We start from the raw sequence: 11405 nt of genomic DNA, 5'->3' as shown, positions 1-11405 counted from the left end.
TCAGGAAAATGACAAATAAAACCTTAAAATCAAGACCATGATGAAAAATCTTTTATTAATCTACAGAAAACCGATCAGAGACTAACAGCATCATTGTTGGGGCAGATATGAAAAATACATTTTCTGATTAAAATGATAAAAATACAAAAACACACCTTAGAGCAGATATGAGCTCAGGTGATAAAGTCCTAACTGTATGACACTACAAAAGAGTTCAGGCTCCAATCAGAAGCATCCGCACAATGAAAAGTGCAGTATTTCAGAGATGGCTTGGTGCAGGAATACGTGTGGTTGGTGATTGGTTTAATGGGAATCTTTGTATGTCTTTTGAGCAGGTCCAAAAGAAATAAGGAATACAACAAATGGATTTTTATGCATTTTTACAGACCCGTCACTTAATTACTTCAAGTTTTGATACTTTGCACAGTACAAAGCAACTAGGACCCATGGCAAATTTCTTTTTACACTTAAACGCAGATAAAAGTACCATAAGACAGTTTTACAATACACTACAAGGCCATAACAAACATGATATTAGGAAACTTGTTGGGAGGGAGGCCTCCAGTGTCACTGTGATGATCATGCCTGCAGTGAGCGCATACAATCTCAGCATTCTTTATTTCTTAATAAAAGATTTAAAGAAACACAATATAAAATTTTACACAGACAGTTTAGACCTTTTCTGAATAAAACTGATCCGAGTAGGTCAGCACAATGTACTAAATGTAAATCTGCGGGGACCTCCTTGCATTCTGGCTCTGTGTAACAGAAGAATTAAAGGATATATTTAAAAGCAGAATACAAAAAGATCCAGCTCAGTATTTATTGGGGCTGCCAACTCTGAACAAATTTCCAGATAAAAACAAATATAAACTACTATGTAAATTATTTTTCTTGGCAAGAAAATGTATTTTTTTCAATTGGATCAATAAAAAACCACCAACAATAACTCAGTGGTACAAAGAAATCTTTACCAATGGAAAGACTGAGTGCAAACCTGAATGGTAATGACAACATCTTTCTGGATATATAGCGCCCTCTAGTGGATTACTTACCTGATGATCTGAGGGAAACTATAGCGAGAGCAGCAGCCCCACTCCAATGGCAGGTTGGGTTTCTCAGGTCAAATGGGTGAATGGGTGATAGACCAGTTATTTACCATACTGTGTTAGTTTTCCTTTTACATGTCTCAGACTGCTTATTGTGTTGTTTTGTATCAAAAAACCCAAGTAAAGAGATTTTTTTTAAAAAGTGCTGAATTTCTCAAGAATTTGAACATTGTCAGTATGCCATCATGTCATCGTAGTCACATAATAATAAGATTATAATAGTATCATCTGTCACAATAGAAATAGTTTTCATTCAAAGGCTTTATGGCTTTTCCTATAATACCTGGTGGGCGGGTCTCTAGTCAGAATGCGCGGGCCGGTTTTTCATCCCACTCCAGCCTGTGTGGTGATGATGCTGCGTGGCTACATTTCACCTCACAGGTGAAGCAGAAGAACTCCTGCACTGGTTTGTCCTTCAGTCTCAGACTCTCACACATCATCACTGTATTTTCATAAATGTATGTATCGGAACTTTTCTTTTTTCACCCCGGTCACCCCAGCGAGGTGACCGGTCCTTCCTCGTCCCTCACTCATCATCATCAGTTTACCTTATAGAGATCAGAGACTTCATCTCAGACTCATCAACCAACAGCTCGTCATCAGATCCATCAGCAGGACAACCTGATAGCCCACCTGCCTCCCAACAGACACGGGCACACCTCAGCTTCAGGTGTGTCTTTGAACCTATTAGACTTTTTACTGCTTCACATTTCACAGAAAATCAACAACTAACCCCGTTTCATTACTCTTCATTATTTTGTTGTATTTATTTTAATTATTTTTGTCATGGTTCTGGGTCCTCCAGCACTTTGTGTTTCCTTCTGATATTTCTGTATTTTGGGTTAAGTCTTTAGTTATATTCCCTGTTTAGGTCCTTGATTATTTAGTATTTTTGCCCGCCCTCTGCGTCTCTGCCTTTGTGTCTCCGCCCTCTGTCTCTGCCTCTGTGTCTCCACCCTCTGTGTCTCCACCCTCTGTGTCTCTGCCTCTGTGTCTCCACCCTCTGTGTCTCCACCCTCTGTGTCTCTGCCTTCGTGTCTCCCTGTGTGTCTCAGTTTTATATTGTGGTGTGACTTCTTGTGTCGTGGTTTCCTTCATGTTTTATTGTGATATGTTTCTTCAGCGTGTCATGTCTGTGCTCTCCCTAGTGTGCCTCTCCTCCACACCCACATCATGTTTCCTGTTTTATTCTGAAGGGCCATGTCTTATGTCAGTGCATGTAGTTGGTGTCTCGTCATACTCATTTGGTTCAGCTGTGTGTGTTGTTCCCTCGTTTCCTGCTGTGTATTTATAGAGTGTGCTTTCTCGTTGCTGGTCCGTCTGTGTGTTCTCCGTACGGTTCTCCCTACTTGTCATGTTTCCTCAGTTCTCTGTTCCCTCATGTTTCTAGTTTTAAGGTCGGCTCTTTTTCCCAGTTTAAGTTTGCTTAGTTTTGTTCGTGCCATCACCGTCTATTGTTTGTTCGTCAGCCTCCGTCAGTAAAGCTCACTGACATCACAGAAGTGTCCTTATTGAAATTCCACACGTCTGTCGCTGCAGCCGTGACACTTTTGATGTACAAAAACACTAACACTGGCTCATGTGGAGTGTTTAATGCCCCTCAGTGTCTGTATATATACGAAGTGCTGCTACCACCATTACTAACATAACAGGAAGAAGCTCTGCATTGTCTGTGTCGCATATTTGCTTTGCAAACTCAGCACAACTTTAAATCTGATGACTGATGCGTATAGAAACTGAACCGGCTTGTAAATGTACCACACTCACATGTCACAGTACGAGTGCAACCACAGTGTTTCAGTCCACAGCCATCAGAGAGCTCTCTGGGTCCTTGTTCCTTTCCTTGGTCACTGTCATGCTTCTGCACTGACTGCTATATCAGACACTTGTGTAGTCGGTGTGTAGCATGCTCGTTTATTTGCTCTGTGTGTTAAAACAATGAGTGCAGCCGTGAATGTCATGGTTGCTGCTAAAGAGGCAGACGATCCCCCTGCTGCTGTCAGGCCTTTGGGGCATGAGTCCTCCAGCCAGCTATGCATTAATGCTCTTAACTGTATTATTTTATTGTTTTTCTGTAAAGCACTTTGGTATGCCTAGGCTTTTAATGTGCTCTATAAATAAAGGTTGTTGTTGTTGTTGTAAAGCAGCTGTAAGATCTTATACCACCTGCTGGACACTTGCGTATATATGACTGCATCATCCGCATACATTTGAGCAAATATATTTGGACAGACTTCAGGTAAGTTATTGATAAAAAGAGAGAACAATAAGGGCCCATGAACAGATCCTTGAGGAACCCCTGTATCACAGTCTAAATATGGAGATTTAACCCCACCCAACACCACATACTGTTTCCTGTGTGAGAGATATGAGGCAAACCACTGAAGAGCCTGACTGGAGATATTAAACCGAGTCCATCTGGACAACAATATCTGATGGTTTACAGAGTCGAAAGCCTTCTTCAGATCTAAAAATACAGCTCCAATACAGGGACTCTTGTCCAGCAGGCTCTTCAAGTTCTCCACTAACATACACAGGGCAGTATCTGTGGAGTGATGTGCCCGAAAGCCAAACTGCAATGGATGTAATGAGGGTTGGGTGTTTTCTAGGTGAGCAGTGAGGAGTTTAACCACCCACTTCTCAGCTATTTTAGATACGACCGGGAGTATGCTTATGGGGCGATAATTAGCCATGTCAGTCTTCACACCTGCTTTGAAAATTGGTGTAACTGCAGCAATTTTACAATCTGTTGGAACAATGGAGTGTTTGAAAGACATATTCAAAACATGAGCTGTTGGACGTACAAGCAAATCCATATGTTCCTTTAGGAAGTTTTTGTTAATACCATATACATCGAGTGCTTTTGATTGTTTTAAACCTGTAATTAGTTTAGCAACTTGACTGCTGTGATTAAAGCATCTTTCTTTCAGCTTAACGAGTGAACCGTCAGCTCGTTCAAACACACGTTAAAGTGCGTTTGGCTCGACACCACCGAACAGAGGCAGCAATATAACACAGCTCACATTAACAGTGCAGTGGATCCTGCTTGTGCCGTGATGTTCAGGACTGCAAACCGAGCAGCATCACTGACTTTCAGCTCGTTGTGTTTGTGGATATATGACTGACTTTAATTATCCACAAAATCATCAGATTCTCTGTAAGATTAAGGTCGACTATTGTATTATTATATTTTAAAGGCTTTAAAACCAAGTAAACGCTGAAAGTACAAACATCGCTAATGGCAAATAACTTTGCCGACATGTGGCCAACAGTAATGTTTTAATGTTCTTCGTTATTAAACATTTGCACAGAAATAAGTGACATAATATTCAGTACTTACTTTTAGCCTTAGTCGCATCGCTGTGATGTAATCAGCCTTAAAATGCAGCCTTTATGGCTGCAGACCCTGAATTGGGATACGGCCTCTGTCACCTGATAAATGACAGTGAGACATCCCACATACATGCAGTCACACATGTGCTTCAAATAAAGTAATTTGAATTCAATTCAATTCAATTCAATTTTATTTATATAGCGCCAAATCACAACAAAAGTCGCCTCAAGGCGCTTCATAGATACAGAGAAAACCCAACAATCATATGACCCCCTATGAGCAGCATTTTGGCGACAGTGGGAAGGAAAAACTCCCTTTGAACAGGAAGAAACCTCCAGCAGAACCAGGCTCAGGGAGGGGCGGGGCCATCTGCTGTGATTGGTTGGGGTGAGAGAAGTAAGACAGGATAAAGACATGCTGTGGAAGAGAGACAGAGGTTAATAACAGATATGATTCAATGCAGAGAGGTCTGTTAACACATAGTGAGTGAAGAAGAAACACCCAGTGCATCATGGGAATCCCCGGCAGCCTACGTCTATTGCAGCATCACTAAGGGAGGATTCAGGGTCACCTGGTCCAGCCCTAACTATATGCTTTAGCAAAAAGGAAAGTTTGAAGCCTAATCTTGAAAGAAGCTGTATTTGAAGCAAATACAGCTTCAAATACAAGTCATCATCCAATTTCACCTGTGATCTTGTGTCACCATTACTCTCTGAGCTCTGTGTTGGTTCTTCTGTCACCTGACAAATAGGACATACATGACAATAAGAATAAAATGTGGAGCTGCTTCAGTGTTTCTGTCACTTTGTGCAGATCTTGACTCGTCAGTAATGTTTATAGGGTGAGTGCATTTTTAAAACAATTTGTGCAGACTGCACTACAAGGTGGAATATTTGCAAAATCAGGACTGCCTCATGATATTTTGTCTCAAAAATTAACCCTATGATGGATCCGATATTACATGTCAGTATCGGTCCGATACTGACGTAAATTACTGGATCAGATATCGGAGAGAAATAAAAAATGTAATCGATCCATTAAATATCAAAAAAGCACCTCACAAAACTTGCGACACGGCGTAACTCGGCTCATAACCGTAGCATGTGGCAGCAGTATGGTCACGTGATAGAGCGGCTGTGTGTATTTGTAGCTTCGCTACCAATCCGGCATTTCATCTCTGAGGAAGTGATCCCAGAGAGAAGTGAAGCAAGTGTGTAAGTTCATCTCTGAATGTTTGTAAAGCATTCCAGCGTTAAGCTTAACAACCGATATATGGAGCAACTGCCTCTTTCTCTCTCCTGCTGCTACTTCAATCATGAAACTGATCAATGATCAGCTGATCGGCTTTTCTGTCGCGAGTCCGTCTCTCTTGTTTGTTTTTGGCCCACTTTGCACCAGAAAGAGGAAACCAGCGGGTGAACAACAGCAGCACGTTTAAGCTTGATCAGCTGTTGTTAGAATTTATTTATTATTACTTTCTACTCCAGGATCTTTTTCTATGTAGCTGACGGCTGTAACTGTGCAGGGGCGGGTCTAGCAAAGTTTAGCCAGGGGGGCCGATAGGGCATGAACAGGGAAAAGGGGGCACAAAGACATACTTTTCTTTCTTGTTCTCATTTAAAATGTCGAGCTTTTAATAAATAATTATCTGAATCTTACAACCAAAGTTTTAATCTGATGTAAAATGTATAGAAGTCCATTACTGTATATAGTAACTGTTAACTCTAATATACCCTAGTAAGCTATAGTACTTTTTCCTTTGGGAAGGTACCATCTGTGTAGTCTGCAGTTCTGCTGAAGAAAGATGTTGAATCTATTTAATTATTCTTGTAAAATAATTTATTTCTGTGCATTTGTTTTACACTTGCATTGAATTAAAGTAGATTATGTTGATTGAGCATCATGAGGTGGGGGGTGGTTCCCTTTTTTTTTTTTTTTTTTTTTTTTTGCTTGGAGTTTTAGAGGCCTATTAGTTAGGTTGCTTAATATTTCTACTAAGTACTCTTTAAAATACCAGAATAGGGAGGGTGGAGCAGGTTTAAGTTTATTAGATTGATCAGTTTTGCTGAACTATAAAATATCCGGGATGCGTACAAAGCCCTCCCCCGCGCCCCATTCGGCCAATCAGATCACCGCTCCATCCTGCTCCTGCCCACCTACAGGCAGAAGCTGAAACAGGAAGCTCCAACCCGGAGGGCGGTGCACTGTTGGACGGACCAATCGGAGTCTGCGCTGCGGGACTGTTTTGATCACGCGGACTGGGAAATGTTTCACGTGGCTGCTAGAGACATTGATGAGTACACAGACTCAGTCTGTGGATTTATCAGGAAATGCGTGGAAGATGTCGTCCCATCCAGAACAGTTAAATCCTTCCCAAATCAAAAACCCTGGATTAACGGAGATGTTCGCGCGGCACTGGCGGCACGGAGCACCGCTTTTGCCTCCGCGAACACATCGGACTACAAACACGCACATTACCAACTCCGGAAGACGATCAAAGCAGCCAAACGTGAGTACAGGGACAGGGTGGAGCAACAGTTTGACAACCCTCGGAGTATGTGGCAGGGACTAAACACGATCACAGACTTTAGAGGGAAAACCAGCACACCGCAGACCACGGCCTCTCTGTGTGAGGATCTAAACGTATTCTACGCTAGATTCGACGCAGCGAACACCATGAGACCGGACAGTGTGCGCACCGCGGATGATGTCAGTGCGCACACTGTGTCTGAGGAGGATGTGCGGAAGTGCTTCAGGAAGGTGAACGCACGCAAAGCTACTGGTCCGGACGGGATTCCCGGCCGCGTCCTCAAGTCATGCGCGGCTCAGCTGGCTGGAGTGTTCACGCACATCTTCAACCTTTCCCTCTCTCTGTCTGTAGTCCCAGCCTGCTTCAAAATGGCCACCATCGTCCCTGTACCCAAATCCTCCACCATCTCCTCATTGAACGACTGGCGACCTGTAGCCCTGACCCCCATCGTAAGCAAATGCTTCGAGAAGCTGGTCAGGGACTTCATCTGCTCTGCACTACCCGACTCACTGGACCCTCTACAGTTTGCATACCGCCACAACAGGTCCACTGATGATGCCATAGCCCTGACACTACACACTGCCCTGTCACACCTGGAGAAGAGAGACACGTATGTGAGGATGCTGTTTGTAGATTACAGCTCAGCATTCAATACCATCGTTCCCTCGAAGCTGGACAGGAAACTGCAGGATCTAGGACTGAGCAGCTCCCTCTGCAGCTGGATCCTTAGCTTCCTGTCTGACAGACGCCAGGTGGTCAGACTGGGCAGCATCACCTCATCCCCCATCACACTGAACACTGGTGCTCCACAGGGGTGTGTACTGAGCCCTCTCCTGTACTCACTCTACACCTACGACTGCACAGCCACTAACAACTCCAACATCATTGTGAAGTTTGCGGACGACACTACAGTGGTGGGTCTTATCACCAACGGTGATGAGACGGCTTACAGGGAGGAGGTCAGCGCCCTGACCCACTGGTGTCAAGACAACCATCTCACCCTCAACGTCGCAAAGACAAAGGAGTTGATAGTGGACTTCTGGAGGTGCAGAGAAGTACACACCCCCATCACCATCAACGGCGCTGCTGTGGAGAGAGTGAGCAGCTTCCGGTTCCTTGGTGTACATCTGGCTGAGGATCTTACGTGGTCAGTACACACAAACAAAACAGTGAAGAAGGCGCAGCAGCGCCTCTTCTTTCTCAGGAGACTGAAAAGATTCGGCATGAGCCCCCGCATCCTCAGGACCTTCTATCACTGTGCCATTGAGAGCATCCTCACTGGATGCATCACCACCTGGTATGGCAACAGCACCGCCTACAACTGCAAAGCTCTCCAGCGAGTAGTGCGGTGCTCTGAACGGATAATTGGAGGTGAGCTTCCCTCCCTCCAAGACATCTACAGGAAGCGCTGCCTGAGGAAAGCGGGGAGGATCATCAAGGACTCCAGTCACCCCAGCCATAAACTGTTCAGACTGCTTCCATCAGGAAGGAGGTTCTGCAGCATCCGGTCCCGTACCAGCAGACTGAGAGACAGCTTCTTCCATCAGGCCATCAGACTGCTGAACACGTCATAGACACCTCAGCTTCACTACTGGAACTTCAACATTATGCACTCCATACTGTACAGTAATGCCACTGTTTTGCACATGTCTCACTCTGTATATTTTATTTTATTTATTTTATATATTCTATTCATTGTTTACTCTATTTAATTTGTAAAATATGTGTACACACACACACACACACACACACACACACACACACACACACACACACACACACACACACACACACGTACACTGAACAAAAATATAAACGCAACACTTTTGTTTTTGCTCCCATTCCCCATGGGATGGACGTAGAGACCTAAAATTCATTCCAGATACACAATATAACCATCCCTCCCAAACAGTGGTCACAAATCAGTCCAAATGTGTGGTAGTGGGCACATCTGCTATATTGAGATAATCCATCCCACCTCACAGGTGTGCCACATCAGGATGCTGATCTGACATCATGAGTAGTGCACAGGTGTACCTCAGACTGCCCACAACAAAAGGCCTCCCTGGAATGTGCAGTTTTTTGCGCTATTGGGGGTCTGGGGACCCAGAACCGGTCAGTATCTGGTGTGACCACCATTTGCCTCATGCAGTGCAACACATCGTCGCATGGAGTCTATCAGATTGTCAATTGTGGCCTGTGGAATGTTGGTCCACTCCACTTCAATGGCTGTGCGAGGTTGTTGGATATTCGTGGGAACTGGTACACGCTGTCGTATACGCCGGTCAAGCACATCCCGAACATGCTCAATGGGTGACATGTCCGGTGAGTATGCTGGCCATGCAAGAACTGGGACATTCTCAGCTGCCATCTGCCCTGAACAATGTGAACCATGATTCATCCGTGAAGCGCACACCTCTCCAACGTGCCAGACGCCATCGAATGTGAGCATTTGCCCACACAAGTCTGTTACGGCGACGAGCTGGAGTCAGGTCAAGACCCCGATGAGGACGACGGGCATGCAGTTGAGCGTCCCTGAGACAGTTTCTGACAGTTTGTGCAGAAATTGTTTGGTTGTGCAAACCAATTGTTCCAGCAGCTGTCTGGGTGGCTGGTCTCAGACGATCTTGGAGGTGAACCTGCTGGATGTGGAGGTCCTGGGCTGGTGTGGTTACACGAGGTCTGCGGTTGTGAGGCCGGTTGGATGTGCTGCCATATTCTCTGAAACGCCTGTGGAGACGGCTTATGGTTGAGAAATGAACATTCAATGCACGGGCGACAGATCTGGTTGACATTCCTGCTGTCAGCATGCCAATTGCACGCTCCCTCATTGCTTGTGGCATCTGTGGCATTTTGCTGTGAGACAAAACTGCACATTCCAGGGTGGCCTTTTGTTGTGGGCAGTCTGAGGTACACCTGTGCACTACTCATGATGTCAGATCAGCATCCTGATGTGGCACACCTGTGAGGTGGGATGGATTATCTCAATATAGCAGATGTGCCCACTACCACACATTTGGACTGATTTGTGACCACTGTTTGGGAGGGATGGTTATATTGTGTATCTGGAATGAATTTTAGGTCTCTACGTCCATCCCATGGGGAATGGGAGCAAAAACAAAAGTGTTGCGTTTATATTTTTGTTGAGTGTAGAAAAATATTTAGTATACACATCCAGAAATGCATATACTATTATATATTGTACATATATTTATTAGTTTCAGATGTAGCCATTCTTGTATTTTGCTTGTTTACATTATTGTATTTTGCACAACTCTGTTGCTTGTGAAGCTCGCACACAAGAATTTCACTCACATGTGCTGTACCAATGTACCTGCACATGTGATGTGACAATAAAAGTGATTTGATTTGATTTGATTTTGATTTGATTATTTTGGGTGCAGTGTATTTTTTGCATACATGCAGGTATAACAGAATAGCTTTAGTGTTTGTTTGTTTGTTTGTTTGTTTTAAACCTGAGTATGAACTTATATAATAAGTAGCAAGATATTAAAAAAGCAGTTTTATTCATTAAAAAATACACTATATCGGATTCATATCGGTATCGGCCGACATCCAAATTTATAATATCGGTATCGGACATAAAGAAGTGGCATCGTCCCATCTCTACTATGAATATGTCAGTGCCATTAGGATGAAATTCTTGTGTCACCAACATTTAACGTTAGACATATAATTCTAACAGCCTCTGTAAACTAATATCCTGGCTGCTCGAGGCTGCCGTTTTCTCTGACAGTTTCAATCAAAATTAGAAATGCTGCTCTGAGACTGAGAGAACTAATAGTGCTGCCTGTTATGCAGTTAGTTTCCAAAACACGTTATTCATGGTTACATACAGTTTCAGACTGATGTGGGCCAAAGCCTAGCATAGCCTGTAACGTTATTATGACGGACACATTTTATGAGTGAACTTGACTTTAAGCGACTTACAGGTGTCTTTGAAAAATACTTTCTTATATCCAGGTTCTTCCTTTTTGCTGCCATCCTCCTCTCCTTCTTGCAGGTCCTCACAGCCCAGGCTTGCTGCTGCTAAAACTAAACAGAGCTCCCTGAGAGGCTCAGCCAATCACATTGGCCATTTTTGTCACATGACGTAGGACCAGGGCCGTGCAGAGAGGTTTAAAGGGGCGGGTGCTCAAAGTTAAAAAGGGGCACATTGAACCAGGCTGAATAACAACAACACACATTCATCAAGAATCTAATATGGGAAGGGCAGGGCTGTGCTGATCTGAGACTGTAGACATTAAAAAGTCCACAGGAGAGATGGTAGCTGATTAAACAAGTGTCATGAGATAATAACAAAATGCAAAGATTGGTGACAGCGCTTGGAACCATAAGGACACAAAAAACTGTGAGAAATAATTTAGGCTCTGCCTGTGAATCACTCTTTGCTTCTCTTCTTCCTTCCATC

This window comes from Aulonocara stuartgranti, assembly GCF_965226115.1.
Source record: "Aulonocara stuartgranti genome assembly, chromosome: 4".
Classification (NCBI taxonomy): Eukaryota; Metazoa; Chordata; class Actinopteri; order Cichliformes; family Cichlidae; genus Aulonocara; species Aulonocara stuartgranti.
The sequence above is the reverse complement of the archived record's forward strand: the minus strand, read 5'-3'. Positions refer to the sequence as shown.